Source organism: Notamacropus eugenii, chromosome 1 (genome assembly GCF_028372415.1).
Source record: "Notamacropus eugenii isolate mMacEug1 chromosome 1, mMacEug1.pri_v2, whole genome shotgun sequence".
NCBI classification, from domain to species: Eukaryota; Metazoa; Chordata; class Mammalia; order Diprotodontia; family Macropodidae; genus Notamacropus; species Notamacropus eugenii.
Window position 1 is genome coordinate 588,899,920 of NC_092872.1, and position 20,815 is coordinate 588,920,734.

Here is a 20,815-nt window from a genome sequence, read left to right on the forward strand (position 1 = left end):
GGGTTTATTTCACAAAAATGGTTATTTATATTCAGGAAGGCAGAATTTTAGAAGCCTATGTATTTCATGATTGTTGCTCAAGCCTTCCTAAGCCATTGCCACTGGAGACTGTGAAACAGCTTTTGTTCTAGCCAGAAATGGAAACATTTGTAATGACTAATCTGCTGTTCTGGTTGATGCAGTTGTCATATAATAGTCATTTCTTCCTCTGTTTTGCGCTAGGAGGGTAAAAGTCAGGCAACTTTAATTTTTTTTAACCAGATCTGTATTCCACATTTACAAACCATTGAATATGTTCATTAGTAGAGGAAAGGGAGGAGATGTTGAAGAATATTCAAATGGAAGTGTAGAGGTTAATGCACATTAAAACCAGTGTAGAGAATGACTTTCAAGTCAAAATAGTTATCTGAGGGGCTACTGTTTGGCACAGTGGATTGAATACTTGCCCTGAAATCAGGAGGACCTGAGTTCAAGTCTGACCTTAGACATTTACTAGCTGTGTGAACTTGGAAAAGTCACAACCTCAATTGTCCCCAAATATGAATATAAGTTCTACCTATAGTATCTGTTCAAACAATCCAATGTGTTAAATATAAATTAAATAAAATACTTTATGATTTCTATCTCCTCCTCAGTGAAATAAGGCGGCAAGAGAGCAGTCAGGATGGTTAAAGCCCTAGAATTCATATGCTCTATAAAATTTATTTCAAGGAACCAAGGTTCCCCTTGGAAAAGAGAAAATATGGGAAAGTGACTGAGAGACTTAATATCAATCTTCAGGTATGTGAAGGGTTGTCCTGTGGAAGACAGATCAGACTTGTTCTGATTTGCCCCAGAGAATTGAGCTACTAGGAACAATGAATGGAAGTTTTATAAGTTTTATAAGAGCAAATTTAATCTTGATGTGAGGAAAAGTGTCCCAATAATTAAAGCTGTCTAAAAGTGGAATGACTTGCCTTAAGATGTCTCACTAGAGGTCTTCAAGAAAAGGCTCATATAGTTGGGAGGGTTTTTCTTTTCCAGTTTGGGTTGGAGTAGGTGAACTCTGAGGACCCTTCCAACTCTGAAAGTACACAGTATTTTGTAATATCATTGAATCTTGTCCTCCTTCCTTTTTTTTCTGGAGGAATAAATTGTGGATCAGGATAGGTAAGTGACTTGATCAAAATCCCACAGGTAGCAGAGGCAGTATTCAAACCCAGCCTCACTGATTCTTGATCTAATACTTTTGACGTGCTTACAATATTCTTTTGTTAAAGTTTCTCCTCAACATCAAACATTGTTATTTATAAATGTAGGAAAAACTCCATTTCCAACTGTAGATTGAAGTTGCTTCTAAATATTTCCTGGAATTAATGATGACATTAATCTTCTAAATTTGTGTGGTAGATGAATAGGTAACATATATATGAGCAAATTTATGAATATTTCCTTTAAAATCTAATGTTATAGAAAAATATAATCTTTTGACTAAAACTTTACATTTCCATTATTAAATATTAATAAATGGCTTAAATGCAAGTGATATTTAATTGTTTTCATAGACATTGGCAGCCATATAAAACTGGAGTATATAAATTACCCATATAGAATTATCTGTCTTTGTGTTCTTCTTTCCCTTTCCAATTTCCCTTCCTTTCTTTCTGCTTTCCTATTTGTCAGGCTGAAAAAAACTGTGGAGTCCCTTATGAGTTTGACAATAAACTTAGTTTCCTGTTATCAAATCTTTTATAATACATCAGAGGGACAATTTTTTGTAGTCAATATTTAGCAATAAATTTTTTTACCTAAGTTTTAATAGACAGTTTTTTTAAAGTCATAGCAAAATTCATTAGCAACCATAGGAGGGCACGGGAAACAAAATCCTGGGCTGACCCAGCCCGGATATCTGTCACTGACAATGATCTTGAAGGGTGGTATGTTTGGTTTTTTTTGTGTGTGTGAGAAAGCTACTTTTTGTGACTCCATTCAAAAGCTAGGAATAGAACACAACCATGCCTAATTTCCAATTGTTTTGTTTTGAGTTTAAATGTTTATTCTCATGCCTTTACCTCATTTAGTTAAATATTTTGTCACTCAGAGAGAAGGTTTGGAGGAAATTATGTTCCAGATAATTCTAGCCTATTGTTTCAAATCTTATGTACATTTTATTAGAGATATGTATTTAGAATGAAGGAATAAGGTATCTGCTTTAATTTTCTCACTTGGTATTCTTTCTCTATAATTATTTACTATTTAAGGACAATAAAAAATTTGTGGGACTGAGAAAATAAACACAAAATCCCAGCATATCAGAGATGGAATTTTAGTCTTCAGAAAATACTCTGTAATCCATTGGATAGGCCGAAATCTACTAGACAAAAATAAAGTTCTCATTCATTTTCATCCAGTCATAGCTCACATTTGATTTATATCATGACAATTACTAACTTGGGCTAAATGGAAACTGTATTGTTTAGAAAAGAACAATGGACTAAGAGATAAGGGGACTTGGGCTTGAATTGTGACTTTTTCTACTAGTATAACAAGGGAAGTCCTGGGTCCAATTAATTATCCATAAAATGAAGGAATTGTACTATTTGCTCCATTAGGGCCCTTCTATCTTTAAACCTGTGATCCTGTAATTAACAATGTAATATATATCAAGAAAAGACACTCTAATAGTATTTGAAAGAAAAACATATCATTTATCTAAACTGCTCATTATTGATATGTAAACATTAATCATTTCATATCTGAGAAATTAACCAACTCATTTAATCTAGTCTTCGTTTTGATTTCTGCTTCCTTGGACATTTTTTATATTACTACACTTTCAAAAATTGAAACCCCTTCCAATACCTAACATTTATAACATTCATTCAAATTTGTGAAATGCTTTAGATATATTGGAATTTCTAAGTGGTTCTACTGAATCTCTTACACAGCTACTGTAATTGGAAGCTAAAAAGTCTCAACTTTCTACCACTTCTAGGATATAAATAAGCCTAAAACGAAAGAAGCCAATTATTCCTTGAGCTTGTGTCTTTTGATTGTAAAAATGAGGATTCATACTTGGATGATATTCCCCAATCCTCCATACATGCTTTACCAATCTCTAGGCCTTTGCTTATTTCATTCTCTAGGATGCTCTTTAAAGTGCTTTTTCTCTTTGAATGAGGATGTTGATAATGATCATAATGATAGCAGCTAGAGTTTTCATAGTGCTTTATGGTTTGTAAAGCACTTGGAAAAACTAAGAAGGTTTAGATTATGCCTTTTATTTAAATTTTAAGCTTTTCATGGGACTCTTGTTTGCAATTTCCTTTAATTCTGTCAACATCTCTGTGAGATAGAATATTGGATAATATTCCAATATTAATTGACATTCAGGAAGAAGTGGTTTGCCTAAGGTCATATTGAGAGTTAGCAGCAGCTCTGAGAATTAAACCCTACTAGGGTGCATCTTTCTCATTCAATATCCTTTGTATTATACTAAACTCGATGAAATCATGTGTCTCCCTTTTTCATATTTTGGTTCTTAGCAAACGTTGACATACTATATATATGTTAACTGCTGTCATCATCGTCATCATCATCGTCATCATCAGTCATCATCATCATCATTGTCGTTCAAAGGAGAAACACTCCAGGGACAGGAAAGACCATGTGTAAAAGCATGAAGTTGGAAAAGGCTAGGGGCACTTATGGAGGAGAATGATTGCTAGAATTTAGATGATATATAAAGTATAAGGTGAGGAAGTGTATGAAATAAACCTGGAAAGAGAAGATGCCATGAAATGGTGGAGGATCTTGAGTTTTATGAAATCATTATGAAATGATCAGATCTATCTATAGGGAATATTTCTAATGGAGATGTAATGGATAATTTAGAAGGCAATTGGGGGTGGGAAAAGAGTGGGGAACCTGTTCTAATACTCAAGGATAAGAAATAGGGAACATCTGTACAAGGGCAGTGACAATAAAAATAGAACAAAGGAGATAGGCAACACTACAGAAGTAGATGACACTGACATGTCTGTTACTCATTAATTTAATTCTTTTGTGAATTCCTTGTAATTTGCCATTCGTTATTGGGAACAATTTTGTAGACATGCCATCAGTCATACAACTACTTTGAACCTAAAAATAAAAGAAAACAAGTAATTTACTAGAGAAAGAGTTTAGTACTGTGAAGATCTCAGGATTAGAGGATCTTTGCAACCATCTGATCAAAACTGTAGATGGGGGGAAGTATCTCTGTGACGCTGTAGCCAGTGAGTGATCATCTAGTTTTTATTTCAGTACCTTAAATGATTTGGAGTGGGAGACTCCAAGTCAGCCCATTCTACTTTTGTGTAACTACTTATCAAGAGGGCAGTTAGGTGGCACAGGGGATAGAGTGCTAGGTCTGGAGTCAAGAAGACTCATCTTTGTGAGTTCAAATCTGGCCTCAGAAACTTAGTAGCCGTGTGACCCTGGGCAAGTGATTTAAGCTTGCTTTCCCCAGTTTCCTAATCTATAAAAAATGAGCTGGAGAAGGAAATGGCAAACCACTCTAGTATTTGTCAAACAAACCCCAAATGGGGTCATGAAGATTCAGACACAATTGAAAAACAATTGAATAAGAACAATTTATCAAGAAATGCTTTTCCCCCCTTATGTCAAAGCTTGATTTATCTCTTTGCAATGTCTACATATTGCTTCCCTTCCTGGTTTTTTTGGGCCACACAGAACAAGGTTTTGTTTTTTTTCCAGGTAACAGTCTTTCAAATAATAAAAATAGCAATCATGACTGCCCCCTCCAGTCCACCCTGAGTCTTCTCTTCTTCAGACTCAACCTCTTAACTTTCTTCAACCAGTCCACTTATGGCATAAACGCGAGTTCTTTTGCCATGCTGGTTGCCCTCCTCTGCATGCTCTCTGACTTATCAATACCTTTCCTAACATGTAATGCTTAGAACTGAACTCAATATTTCAGATGAGATATGATCAGGGCAGAGTTCTGTAGGATTATCATCTCCAAATATTTTCCTTAAAATGAATCAGGTAAAGAACTTCTGTTCATCAAAACATACATATTTAGAAACTGTTTCTAGTTCTATCAAACTCTAAACCCACGTCTCTGAATTGGTTGCTTTGGTTATTGTCCCAAATATTTATACTAGATTTTATTTTTTCTAAAAGATGAAAAACAACATGAAATATTTCAATAATTTAAATTATCTATGGCTACACATTCCTATAACATGAATCGCTTCCAGATGGAGAAACACATACTTTAAAAAAAGTCACATAAATATTCACTTATAAACGTGAATAAGACTATGGATATACATATAATATATACATTCTAAAACATTAATAGTCCTATTTGGAAAAGTTATTTAACATAAACCTGCTTAAGGAAATTGAGTTAATTTTTTATTTTCTTCTTATTGTTTCTAGGGTATTTTATGCTGTATAGTTGCATAAAATAACAAAAGGATGACTACTCAGGACTTCCCTTAGTATCTATTTTTTCTGTTGACTATAGCAATATATTATTGGAGCAACTTTGCTGAATGTGAGCAATGATTCCTTAGTGATTGTGTTCAGCAGATAACAAGAAGTGATCTCTAAAGATATATGGAATGCTTTAAAGATGGATGCCAAGTCTTCCAAGTGGCATGGTTAGCAGGAAATTTGCAGTATAATAAAATAAGCTTTATATTTCAATATTAGTTTATCATATGATATATGATCTTATCATAAATGGAACATGAAGAGGGAAAAAGCAAAGGCAAATGTAAAAATAGAGGTAGTTGGCTAGGTGTTTATTAGTGTATCTCACTTCAAATTACTGGGTAAATGAGTAAAACATATTAGCCAGGAAAGGCTTAATTTAAAGATATAGAAACACTAAGTAAAGAGTAAACCATCATTTAATGCCAACTATTATGATTCCATTCCAAAGACGTAAATGAAGAATTCCAACTTACTGGAATAAAAATAACTTCAAAAAACCTGGAAGTAAAATTTAAAAAAGGATATTAAACTTATAACTCAGCAGCTACATGCCATTGAGACTAATATCTAGTTACTGTTACATTTAAGTTCCCATTCAGAAAAATAAGGAAGACTAGCCATGAACAATACCATATGTATGTGTGTGTATATATATGTACATATATATATATCAAATACCTCTAAATCTCAAATAATCAATGATTAAGTGTTTTTTAAGTTTTAAATATAGTACAAATGATTAGATGTACTTATATACTAAAAGAATGCTAGTATGTTTTCTATATCTCTAACATTATATATTAAGTACTTATACTTAGAGACAACATGGCATAATGTGCCATGTTTGGACTCAGACATATCAAATTCTGTTTCTGAGTAGTGTCCATATCATCCTGGTCAAATACAAAACCTGTGTGCTGTCAACAACTCCCTAGGGATTATATTTAGTGCTTATGTGGAAGTTCTCTAAGCTGTAGAAATCCCATACATACATCCTACATTTGTCTATACATATATATGTATATATATATGAGTGTGTATATAATATAAATATGTTGATTGCATGATTTCTCTCTCTCTAAATACCTACATATTTGTCTTGTGTAACTATATATTTACAACCTCTTCATGTTTCTCTCTCTTCCCTGGAGGCATATTTCCAAAAATTAATAGGGTAATAGCTTTTTTGGAACAAATTCCTAAGTATTTCTTGCTAGCTTTTAATTTTTTTCTTTTAAAAAATGTCTCTGTTATTTTTCATAAGTTCAAGATCTTGACTGTGCTTTATAGGAGAAAGTTACAAGAAACAGGCAGCCAAGGAGGAAACAATTGATATTAATCTATATGACATAATCCTAGAATTTAAGAAGAGTATCATTACATATGGGGGAATATGTGTAAAGTAGGTGACAGACTTCCTGATTCTCAGTGATTAGGTATTAATCTGTACATTTTTAGCGCAACCTATTTTTAGTGGGAAAACAGATTTTAGAATGTCATGTTTAGATCTTGAAATATATTTTAAGTTAGAAACTATACTTTTGATTTATTAATAAAATTTAAGCAGTGCATTAATTTTAAAATTATGCATTTATTAGTAATTTTAATGTAATATTATGATGTGATGACATGAATATCTGCATATCAGATATTATTCATGAATATTTATTAATTATTGGTATTAGTGGTATACCATGATATAAAAAGAACAAAGTAAAAAATCAGATTGCCTGATCCATGTACTGTTGTAACTTCAATCATATTACTGTTAAAATATTCTAATTCACATCAAAGTCATCCTTGCTGTTATCATGCTCATTGCTATTATTTCATATTTATGAATTTTCCACACCTTGTTTGTTATCTATATGCCACCATATCATAATGGAGAAAGATGAAACTAAGTGTATTTGCATGCTATCCTTTTCCTTGCTGCAGAGAAGTGATAGGAATCAGACATGTTAGGAAAGGTATTGCTAAGTCAGAGAGAGCAACCAGCATGGTAACTATTATGCTTATTTTTGTCTTCTACTGGCTATATAAGGCAGTTTGTTTGACATAATGGATAAAATTCTGGGTTTCTCATTAGAGTTATCGGAGTTGAATTGAAATAAATCATAGACAGGTTGTGATTCACATCAGTAGAAGGTGTTTCCACAATAGAAGTTCTCATACCAACAAAAATCACAGATTTTTGATATATTGACTAGTTATATATCAAAATGATAGTTGCCACAATGTTGGTATTTCTGTATTACTTAGGATAATCTATATGATAAATGTGCACTATGTTTTCTCCTTCCCCTCTCCTTTTCTTTTATGTCATTCTTTATTTTCTTTCAAAAGACCTGACACCTGTACATATGCAATGGAATCAGATCTTCATCATGTGAACTCTTTCACATCAGGTATGAATGCCACACAGACTGCATGAGTATTTGACTTTCTTTGAATTTACTTTACTTTTAAAAGAGTGCGTATTCGTTGTTTGGAGTTAAAGCGATTGATTCTTGTCATTACATGCACTCCTTCCATACCTTACATACGTAGGTCCATTTTTATATTTCCATGAGAAGTAGGCGTCTCAAGATAAGCTGTATGAAGCATTGTAAAAGAATAGAATCCAGTCACAGTGGAAGATGGGTTGCCATGTAATGAAAGATGAAGGATCATCAGAAATAAGATAGAACAGAAGGCATCTAGGTGGCACAGTGGATACAATGCTGGGCCTAGAATCAGGAACTCATTTTCATGAGTTCAAATCCAGCCTCAGGTACTTACTAGCTGAGTGACCCTGGGCAAATCACTAAACTTGCTTTCCTCAGTTTCCTTATCTGTAAAATGAACTGCAGGAGGAAATGGCAAGACCACTACAGCATCTTTACCAAGAAAACCCCAAATGGGGTTATGAAGAGTCTAGACACAACTGAAAAAATAACTGAACAACAAGAAATTTAGGAGATAAAGGGAAGTTGTACTCATTGGGGAAAGAGTCTACCATAATAACTCCAAAGTTTAAAGCACTTGTATGATAAAGTGAAAATTGTCATCTAGCACATCATTCCGTCGTCAGGTAGTAGTGGGCAAGGTAGTAGTATAGGGATAACAGGATGCAATGATACCTTCATAGGAAGAAGAAAAGGCATTTAGAGAGGAGTTCTAAGTTTTGTTTCTGCTTTTGTATTAGGCTTCAGTTTCCACCACAGTATATAGGGGCACTCATTCATAATTATCTGAGTATTATATTTGTCTATATGGGATCAAGAAAGTCATGAACTGCCTATTTCTTTGTAGTAGCCACCACCAGATATCTGATCAGTTTCATGGGAAAGCAGCGCAAACTCTCATATTGAGGATAGCCATTCAGGAGGGCTTCTTAATAAATCAGCATTTAGATTTCACAGTAAATTCTTTTCTGATCAAGAGAACTAACATGAATCATAGTCAATGAATATCCCTGATGAACTGAAAAATCCCTTAGGACAGATGTGACCTTCTGGATCACACATGGGGAAAATTGTTAGTTCTCAGTTCACTTCATGAGTAGCAATGCCTGATTGGTCACTCTGTCACCAGTCTCTATCCTCATCCAAAAATCTTCTACATAGTAACCAAAATATTTTTCCCAAAGAACAGCTATGATCATGTCATTCTCTTCCTCAAAAATCCTTCATAGCTCTCCTTTGCCTGTTACTGTGGCACTTACAACTCTCTGTAATACCTCACCACATCTTTTCAGTTTTATTTCACTCTGAAGACAGAGTCAGATTGAACTAACTGCAGTTACCTGAATTTAACAGCCATCTCCTTCCCCTTTCACTTGCACATGCTTGGAATGCTTTGCTTCCTTCTGTCTACTTCGCTAAATCTTCCTTCAATGCTTATCTCATGTGCCACCTCCTTCATGAAGCTTTCCCTGATGCCCTTAAATAATAATAATGGCTGTGAACATTTATAAAACACTTTAAGGTTAGCAAGGCAATTTAAACATGTCCTATTGGTTCTCAAAACAATTCTGTGAGGTTGATGCTTTTATTACTTCCATTTTACAGATGAGGACATTGAGATTGGGAATGTGACTAAAATAGTATTTTAGTGAAACTTCCTGCTGAACTACATCTGCGTACTCATACTCTAGATCCAGACTCCAAATCCAGCAGTTAAAGGCAAGCAGATGCCATTGCATATAGAGATTTGGATATGGCACCTATTTATCCTGTCTTTCATCTAAAATATCTCTAATGCTCTGTGGTCCCTTTATTCCCCATGGTGTATCATTTTTCTCTTGTTCATGTATCTGCCTAATAAAAAGTAAACACCTTTAAAACAGGGATTGTCTCTGTATCCACAGTGCTTGCACATAGTAGGAACTTAATAAGCATGTAATAGGCATTTGTTGAATAGATTTGAACTGAATTAAAATAAGTTGAATGAAGTGACAGGTACAGAATGAGCAGCATGGTGGTATGCATTTATTATTTGTAGTCACAGTTGCCCCATAACAAAGAATTTTTAAAGAAATACTTCTCATCATGTGGAGAGGTGAGAGAGAATCAGAGATGAGGGAAAAACTGAAGGACAATATTTATAAAATAGAGTTTCATATTCATATAACTACAAACTTTAAAGAGAGTTTTTGTTGTGTTTCTTTAGTCATAATTGTACTCAACTTAATACATATCTTTTATTCTTTAATTCCCCAACCCCTTCTTCAAGAGGCAATATGGCTTAGTGGATAGAGAATTAGTTTCAGAGACAAGATGACATGAATTCAAACCTCTCATTTCTCACATAATAGCTTTGTGATTTGAGTTAGTAAATCTCTTGGTATCCCATCTGTAAAAAAAAGTAGCAGATTTATTTTAGCAGACAGAGTTTCCTATACTGATGAAATAGCGAAAACGTAACATAACAAACAAATAAAAAGCTCCTTTGTCAGTGTAATCCAGTATGTCTTATGCTATTGGGGGTGAGTCACTTGATTTACTAATAACTTTTTTTTTTTAATTTTTCATTCAATCTATGAAACTAAAAAATGCCCCACCACCACCACACCATGCCTCAGGTTAATAAATAATTTTAGATAGCAATGGAGATTTTGCTTATTATGTATGGATAGCCATTTTAAATAAGCAATATTCATCCAATATTTGCCCATTTCTGGGCAAAAGTCAGTGGGCCAGAAAAAAAAAAAAGAGTAAGAAAATGCAAAACTGAGATTAGCTGCTCCCTTCCCTAAAATTTCTGAACATTGTACCTACACTGTGGCATTCACAGTATGAAAGCCTCTTAAAATCACTAGCTTCTAGAAGAGAAATTTATAAACTCAGTTCTGCTGAGTTCCAGAAGGAAAAGAGGCCAGCTTGTGTCACTTAATTAATATTTCTAGCTTAGGAACACAGTCATCACCTTTAAATGGCCCTCATCTCATCTTCATTTGTGCCTGCTCATGAGGAGCAGTGATAGATGTTGCCAATAGATACCTGCTGAACACCCACGGGTCCAGAGTTGTGTTTATGTTAGGGATGTGCAGAGAGATGTCATGGGATAAGTATGCACAGCAACTTCTCCACATCCCTGCCACACACTGAAGAGATGGTGTTTGTAATGCTGTGTGCTTGGTCAGACTATGAGCTCTGAACAAGCTCTGTAATCTTCTGTGGCCTTCTGTCAACTTTTTGTGGTGAATTAAAGCCCCAAATGTTTTTATAGCTATAACCTTGAACTGTTGTTTTAGGATAGACACCAATAAATATAATGGGTCCATTGGGAAAGCAGAGAGCATTTTTCAGATTTATGAGGAGAAAAAAATCAATAGCCTCCCAGAGGCAGTATAAGTCGTGAGCAGTACTAGTAGTTTTATGCAAAGTTGACAATATCATGAAATATAAACCTTTGCTTTGGAGTTTTACCAGAAATTAAAGTGGCATTAAAAAAGAAAAGCAAATGTTTTGGCTTGTGTCTTAGGGAGGTGTTTTGTATTATTGCTTTGCCTTGTAACTTCGTTTTTAGGTGAACAACAAGAGACAGCTATGGAAAAGCTTGCTGTTGAAAAGTTGGGAACTCCGTTCACATTATTCTAATTTCTGGCTCATTTCCTTCTTCTTTCCCTTACAACACTTGATTAAATCTTCTTGGCCCTCCAGGATTTTGTATTCCATATACTATGAGTCACGCACTTTGTCCTCTAGTTAAAGAACAAATTAATAAGCTTAGCTCCTCTTTGAAGGAGAGTTCGAAATGCTTTTCAAAGAAAATGAATATTGAATTACTAAGGCTGTCATTTCTCAGAACAGAAAACAAAGATCGTACATTTGCTGCACGAGAGAATAATTGAAATTGTATCTAAATTTATTGTCCCATAGAAAGAATGTATGCCTTGAAAAGGGTTGATATTTTTGCTTTTTTTTTTTTTAAATTAACACATTTCTGTAAGTAAATGGCAAGGCTATTTAGCTATGCAGTGGAACATAGACATCTTGTAGTATTTGCAGCATTACATGTACCTATGAGATTTGCATGACATTTTCCTATTCTTAGTACCAAATAAATACTTCAAAGGATACAAAGCAATTGTATAATTACAAAATATCTAAGTGTGGTTCTATAAATTTTAAAATTCTCTCATAATAGTTTGCTGGGAGCCAGTGGGTGTACAAACTCGGATTCATGGCACATTGCTTAGGCAATGTTTTGGTCATACTAATTTACTAAGGAAAACTAACCACTGTAGTTAGTCTCTGTTATTTGACTGTATAATATATGGTTGGTACAGTTAAGAATGATTTAAATGCCAAGTAAGTGCATTCTGTTAAAAAAAAAACCATAACACAACCATTGACAGTGTAGCATGAGAAAAGACACATAATTGGTTTGTAGACCTGAATACAATCAAATAAATTAAAGCTGAACACAAATGGACCTCAGGAAATTTGAAAATTCAGTTATCCAAATTTTGTCTCATTTATTAATTTTATATAATACAGTAATCTTATGTAAACAGGTCATGAAAGATGAATGAAGTACTACAGAGAGATAATGTAAATGAAAACAACAACCAAACTGATTTCTGTGTCATTATAATCACCATGCTTGGTTCCAAATAAAAGATGAATCAATGAATCAGTGAATCAAATAAACGAAAAAGTAAGGGTTTTCAATATTTTTTAAAAGAGTTTGCTGTGTGCCTGACATTGTAATAAGCTCTAAGATTACCATATAATCAAACAATGTATTTGTTTCCATGTTGTCTTCCCCATAAGACTGTAAGCTCCTTGAGGGCAGGGGTTGGTTTTTTGCTTCTTTTTGTATTTCCTGCATTACCACAAAGCCTAGCACACAGTAGGCACTTAATAAATGTTTGCTGAATTGTACTGAATGAAAAAGTCTGTCTTTCCTGCCCTCAAAGACCTTAAAACTCTAATAGGGTAAGAAAACATCCACAGGAGTTAGAAAGAGGGTAAAAAGAATGCAGTGCCCGTATGATTTGGAAATGTCCTATAAATGGTATGAAATCCTAGTTCTGACCAAAATAAGGTGAAAGCTCACCTACCAAAGGCCATTTAAGTGAGCAAATGTACCTCCATTCTGTGCCTTTGCAAAGGAATGGGGCCATGAGTTTGGGGTGCTGCCTGTACTCAACTGTATTCCATTTCTCATGTTGGTTAACTTTTTCTAAACTACCTTTTTTCCCCTTGTTTCTTCTTAATTCTTTGATGCAAAATGGGAATATATTTTAAAATTAAAATTTAGAAAAGATGTGAACGAAACAGAATTTTAAATACATATGAGTAGTTAACAATTTGGAGAGCAGCAGTCTAGACTTATGGTTTCATTGTTGCAGGGAACTTATGGTGTGGAAAGACCATCTACCGATACGGACTGGCAACTCATCTGAAACCAATATTCTTAAAGAGTTGCCCAGAGAACTGAGGGATTAATTAATTTTTCATGATCACACAACTATTATTTGAAAGAGACAAGACTGCCACTTAAGGGACTTCAAAATTGAGTTCTTTTTCCACTATATCCAACTGATTATCAGTGAATCAGGTAAATTTTTTTCTTGTACAATCCGTTTTCAGTTTTCAAAGTTTGAGAAAAATCCCAGTATGCCTTTAGGGTCCCTTCTCTGTCCTTGTCAGTCTCTTTTCTCAATAATCCTTTATACTCATGCTATTCCTAAATACCTGCCTTTCCCTAGTTAGTGTCCCATACTCTGGATTTATTTCTCTTCTGTTATTTTCTCCTGAGTGTCTTTAGCTTCCAGATATACTCACATTGGATTGCATATGACCAAATAATTCACCAAAAGATATTAAGGACTAAGGAGCCTTAATTTATCTCCCTGAGAAAAACATTTTTAGTGGGAAACAAACACTTAACAGAAAGTAACAAGTTTGTGATAATGGAACTTCAGGTATTGAAATAAGCCAGTGGGAATATGTTGCCCCATGAAGGAGCTCTTCTGAGTGCATTCAATCTCATTTTTTTTTGTTATTTTAGCGTCTTTTCCTTATGTAGGATATTGACAACTGGTTAGAATCCAAGTGTGACAGCTCCATTTTTATTGCTAAAGAAAATAATTCACTCTAAAGAATGTGACAGATCTTTTCCATTTCTTATTTTTTATTATGCACTTTTCTTTCCTCTTTAAGTGTTCTCAGGACAACCTAACTTTGTTGCTTCACATGCCAAGCTTTCTATATACTTATTTTTCATTCCACCACAGATGCTTAAAGGTCTAATACAAAGAACAATAGTCCTTGCCCTCAAGGGGCTTACATTCTGCTCTTGTGATGCATGCACACATACATACACAATGAGGGAAATGAATTTAGGAGGGAGAAAGCACTAACAATTTAGGGGATTGGGAAAATTTTCATTGATAAGACAGAATCTGAGTTGAACATCTAAGGAAGAAAGTATTCAAAGAAGCAGAATTGAGGAGTGAGTGCATTCTAGGCAGGTAGGAAAGATTTGGCAAATGGGCAGAGATGGCATATCAGATTTGGGGAATAGCTACCAGTTCTATTGGAAATTATTATATTTATATGTCATATGTTACCATATATTTATAAAATTATTCCAAAAATGAAGACTGAATTTGCAAGCTTTTATTCAAACATTAGTAAACATGTGGAAAAAAATATTTCCTTGGGAGGATTAAATCTCCAGGTCTTATATTTCAGAAGTGTCAACCTGTTACCATTCCATGCATTCTTACATACCATTTTACTGCTGGTTATTCTTTAATTTCAGTATGTTAGTCAATAACTAGAAGAAAGAATTCAAACTTCAGGTAGGGATTGAATTAAATGACCTCTAAGATTTATTCAGATTCTAATAGTATTCGGAGACTTCAATCACATATGAGTATGTAATTTCAGGTATTTCAGAACTCTTTTAAACCATCTGTTTTTGATTGTTCAGGGAAATTTTTTTAAAGAGTAATTAATTACTGATTTCAATTTAAATAAAGTCTACAATAGATTAAAGGCAAAATAGTTTTTTTTCCCAATTATCAAGGAGAGTTTCCACAGGAAGATCACCTTGTCTAACAAATAAAAAGAAGAGAATTCTTTCTTTCCAGTCAAAAGAATAATTTTATTTAAAAAATAATCCAAACCACATATGTTATCTCTTTCTAAAACATTGTGTCTATAAATGCCCAGTTTTAATCCACCTGTCATCTACTTCCATTTATTAATTATAGGAATAACATTCCTTCAAAAAATATCTATTCAAAGATGACTTTGATATATTTCCTGTTCAAAATTATATAAAAGCTACTTGCTTTAAAAAGATTTATTGTCATTTTCATCTGAGAAAGGGAGGAGAACCAAGAGAAAGGGGCATAGCTTATACTTCTTTGTCATGGACCACTCATGTATCCATTAATTTAATTTCTTGGGTGTTAATTCTGCATAAAGCCAGAATCTTTCTGGCCTCATTTTTCTAGAATGAGACATGATAATTTTCCCTTCAGGATTGTAGGTAATCCCTTGGGAATGCTAGGCATTTATCTTCTTTGATGCCATTGGTAAAAGCCCCCGTCACAGGAGAGTCTCCTTCATCTGGCACTCCAGTTCTGTTTAACCACACAATGGCAATTAGCTTTTACATAGTTTTATTTACTTCAAAGATATACCAACAACAAAAATGTCAACATTTTCCCCCACATCTCAGGAACATACCTTCCTTTATCCTACTATAGTCTTTGAGTAGAATGAGCACAATTGTAGCTGAATTTCTACATAGCATTCATCCTACCAAATTTATACCAAACTGCATGATGACTATCAGATGAGACTTTATCTCAGCTACTGCTTGACTGAATCTCAAAGGTTGCTCTTGAAGTTCACTCATTGCTCCTCTGGTCATTGATGCTAATCCCTCTGAAAAACCAGGAGCCTATAAGGGTGGAATGCCCACGTGCCTATAAAGCCAATCACACCTGAAGACTGCTGCTGTGAATGATTTCAAGGGTCTAATCGCATAGTATAATGAGCTCTCTATTTATGCCCAGTAACAAGCTAAACATTGTTTAACAAAGTAAAGCATGACATTCATAGCAACATCTTTAAGTAAAATATATATCATTCAATCAATCAATCAATATATATCAAAACAATAGCAACATCCTTAGTCAATATCAAATATCCAAGTATTTTCAAAATACCACTTCACCCACCTCTAGGTCATGGTAATAACAATGTCCTTAATCAACATCAAGTGTCCAAGTAAAGTCCTCTTTCATCTTAACTCAAGGTTGGCTTCCAAATCCCATGGCTCTTCCTCTGTGGGCTGACCACTCCTGACTCTTACCCAGATGCATACATGAGCAGCTCTCTGCTCCTGCTCCATGTCTAGGCTCAGGGGGACTGCTCCACTCTGCAACTTCTGTCTCTGGGAAAACAAAGCTCAGTAGGGCAACAGCAATACTAACACATGCCACCAGCACCATTATCTTGATTCATTCATAAAGACCAACAGACAGGGCTTCTGTCTGAGGAGTTAACATAGACCAGTAGACAGGGTTCCTCCCAGCTCTCAGAGGTCTTCCTCTCCACTCTCTATTAGATGTCTTCCTCTCTGCTATCAGAGGTCTCCTCTTAGCTCTCTTTTTCTCAATGCTAGCTCACCCCTTCAACAATGGCTCTCTTCACATCTACCTCTCTCAGGTCTGGCTCTCTTTATATTCAGTTCTACCCAGCATCTGATTGCCTAGAGCCCATGTGTCTGATTGGTTAGAGTCCACTTGCACATGTCTGGTTAAAACTCTCTCTAATACACACACACAACGTTTCTAGTTAAAGACTTGATTAATCAAAGGCAAGATTCAATCAGAATCTAAATGTCTAAAACAAAAACAGTGAAAGATCCTACTTTGCTTGCCATTACAATACCTACAGATTTGCTTTCCTAACCTTTTTGAAACTCACCAGATTAGTTAAGCAGTTGTTAAACTTTTATTAAGCACTTATTATATGCCATTCATGGTACTGCAAAAAAAAGGAAAAAGAAAATCTGAAGCAACAATGTCCAAATAAGATATACACATGATAAATTGAAAATCATCAAAAAAGGGAAAATATTAGTATCAAGAAGGATTAGGAAAGGTTCCCATTGTTGCTTGTTTTTCAGTTGTGTTTTACTCCTTATGAGCCCTTTTGGGGTTTTCTTGACAAAAATTCTTTAGTGGTTTGCCATTTTCTTATCCAGCTGATTTTTGCAGATGAGGAAACTGAGGCAAACAAGTTTAAGTTCATTGGCTAGGGTCACACAACCAGTAAGTATCTGAGGCTAGATTTGAACTTAGGTCCTCCTGACTTCAGGGTCAATGCTCTATCCACTGTATCACATAGGCTTCCCATAGAAGTGATTTTTTCTGGGATTGAGGGAAGACAGGGATTCCAGAAGATGGAGATGAGGAAGGAAGAGAACATTCTAGACATAGGGAATAACCAGGGAAATGTGACATTGGGAAATGGAGTGTCTTTGGGGAAGAATACCACTGAGGCCATTGCCTACTGGATATGTGCGTGGGAATTATAAGATGTTAGAAAACTAAAAAGTTGGTGCAGTCTGTAAACGGCATTGATTACCAGAGGATTCTATATTTTATCTTGGGTATGATAGAAAGTCAGTGAAGTATATTGAATGGTAGGATAATATAGTCAAAGCAACTCCTTAGGAAGTTGAGTTTTACTGCTGGGAGGAGGATGGACTGCAGTGGAAAGAGACTTAGGGCAGGGAGACGAAAGAGCAGACTATTTCACCACTCTGTGTGAAGTGATGAGAGAACCTGAACTAGGCAATGTCAGGGCAGAAGAGGCTCATACACGATGTGTTATAAAGGTAAAATCATTAGGCTTTGGTCATGGAGGATATAAGAGGGTAGAGAGTGGAGAATGATGTTTAGGTTGCAAGCTGAGGTGACTGGAAAGATGATAGTTTTCTCCATAGTAATGGGAAAGTTAGGAGACTTTGGAGGTGAAAATCTTAATTCAGTGTGGGATATGTTGAGTTTATGATGTCGATGGGACATTCAGTTTGGAGATTTGAAAATAATGATCCCCTAAGAGTTCAGGACCATATAAGTAGATTTATGTATCATCAGCACAGAGATGCTAACTGAATCTATGGGTGCTGATGAGATTACCAAGTACCATGGTACTTGGAGAACAGAAGAGGTTCCAATAAAGATCCCTGTGAGAGAGTCATGGTTTGCAGGTTAGAAGATTAATCCTGGATAAAGATCAAACAAAATAAACATCTGAGCAGTTGGATAGGTAAGAGGAATATAGTGTCATGAGAACCTAAAGAAAAGTAAATGTAAGAAAAAGATGGCTATCAGTAGTGGTAAAAGCTGATATACAAACCTTTGTTCTTATTGTTGTTCAGTTGTATCCATGGGATTTTCTTGGCAAAAGTAATGGAATAGTTTGTGATTTTCTTATCCAGAGGAAACAGAGGTTAAGTGACTTGCCCATGGTCTCCCAGCTAGTAAACGTCTGAGGTTACATTGGAACTTCAGTCTTTCCGATGCCAAGCACAGTGCTTTAACCACTGAGCTATCTAGCGGCTTCTTGGCAGGATATGTATGAATATAATGGAATATTATGCTATAAGGAATGGTAAAAGGGAAAGTGTGAGAAAAAAAAAAAAACCAGGAAAACTTGTGTAAGCTAATTTAGAATGAATTGAGCTGAACCATGAAACCCATGTCATTTGTTGTAGTTTAAGAACTTAAGACTGAGGTAATGCCTATCAATTGAGGAATGAAATGAATTGAAGAAATGGAAGGTTAACAAAATAGATGTACCATTGAAGTGTTTTTTAAATTCAAGATTCAAACAGAAGGCAGTTCAGAAGGAAACACAGACAAACAAGATAGCTTTGAAAGTAACATGCTGAATTTATTGCATGCTTAAAAGGAACAGTAAAACTGTACAAATAGAAACTTTTGATTTCCTGTACAATTTAATTATATGTCCAACTTTTTGTATGGAAATGATTACCTTGTTATCTGTTAAGTTCAGAATGAAAATAAGATGTAATTAGTTAAAATTAGAAACTGTTTTCTTTTTGTTTTTCTCTCTCTAGTACCTATCACAATACCTTGCAGATAGAAGGAACTTAATATGTGTTTGTTGAACTGAACTCAGTAGGACCAAATATAAGATACCAAGTCATCTTACATATTCATATGCATAAATATATATTGAAATTTAACAACTTTTTAAAAATTTCATTTTCTTCTACTGTTACCTTTTAAAACTTCAAATCCATGTGGTACTGGGCTTTAAGCATACTGTGATAGCAATTTAAATAAAAACTATGTGCCATGTATGAATTACTTTATGTTTTCTACAGTAGATAAAATATGATAATATATGTAAATGGTCTTTGGGGTACAGATGCTTCTTCTAAAAGCATGCTTTTCTTGAAAGCTGAATTGCATTCATTCTCCACATTTTTGTAATCAGCTTATTTTTCTAATGCAGTCTTAATATTTGAAAATAATTTTAAGGAGACATTTGAAGCTAAGTGAAAAGGAAAAATTCCCTTTTAGTAAATATTAATGAGTTCATTAAAAGTCCCATTACTGAATCATTTCTTTCTTTTGAGATTTTCTGCCATTTTGTCACTTTTTCTGCCTCATTTCATTGCCACCTATTAGCATACTAGTTGGGATGTGCTATTATATTGTACACACCATTTCTTTCCTTGGAAATGACAGTTGATTCACTGTAGACCATTATCTTAAAAGGTTAGGCATCTTCATAATATATCGGACCTCAGTAAAGGAAACAAAGTGAACCAGTGAGAAATAATTAATTTGGTTTATTCATTTCAAGGGTTGCTCTAAAATAAACCATACTGATTTATGCTCTTGTATACATACATAGCCAACATTTTTGATGTCTAGTCTGACTTTCTTGTTGAAGTGTGAAGAATTGAAGCTTTGAACTTTGAACCAAATGAAGTCTCTTTCATACTTGAAATATATACAGATTTAAGTCCAAGTTTGAGTTATGCAAATGGAAACATCTTAAAAATTAGAAATTAACCTCTTAGAACTGAAGCCAGACAATGGTCAGTGAGATGCTTCAGTTTATGACAGAATTCCCCATACCACCTGTGAGGATCCTTCATTTTTGCCTAAGTAGTAGCAAGATAACATGTCAAAGTGCATAGACTTCTGGACCAGAAATCCGGCAAACCCAAATTGACTTGCCATCTGTAACTTAACTGACATTGTGGCAAAGGGTGCCATCTAATCTCTGTAAACTTAAAGCAATTCTTTAGGGCTTTTTGGAAAGAGTTCCCCCCATTGAGGAAATCATAGAGATTATAATACAGTTGCTGTCTAAATTTAGTATATTCAGTAGCTTAAAACTATAGGATAACATTGTATGATGTTATTAGCTCTTTCCTCCTCCAACATCTCTAGCTTAGTAGTGACAGAATGTAATAAATCATCTAGTGTAATTTCAGATGGCAGTGCTTTGTTTGAGGATATGAAATAATTCAGCTCTATAAAGGAAAAATGGTGATTTCTTTAATGACAAAATGGAAGAATGAATCCTGGGTTGAATGAGTTGATGCAGAGTAAAGTGAGCCCAATCAAGAGAACAGTTCATGCCAGAACAATATTTGAAAACAACTTTGAAGGCCTTAAGGACTTTGAAAAAAGAAATGATCAGCTATGTTTCTAGAGGACCTATGATGAGAATGTTATCCACCTGTCAGAGACATGATAGACACAAGATAAATAAATATATATTTTTGACATGAAAAAAGAATCAATACTGTCACACAC

At 34.6% G+C, this 20,815-nt stretch overlaps 1 protein-coding gene across 1 annotated transcript in view; it reads left to right on the forward strand.

Annotated features, from left to right (window-relative positions):
* MACROD2 (mono-ADP ribosylhydrolase 2) overlaps positions 1-20,815 on the forward strand; it is a 2,147,078-nt gene that overhangs the window by 681,448 nt on the left and 1,444,815 nt on the right. The gene's annotated exons all lie outside the window — the stretch shown is intronic.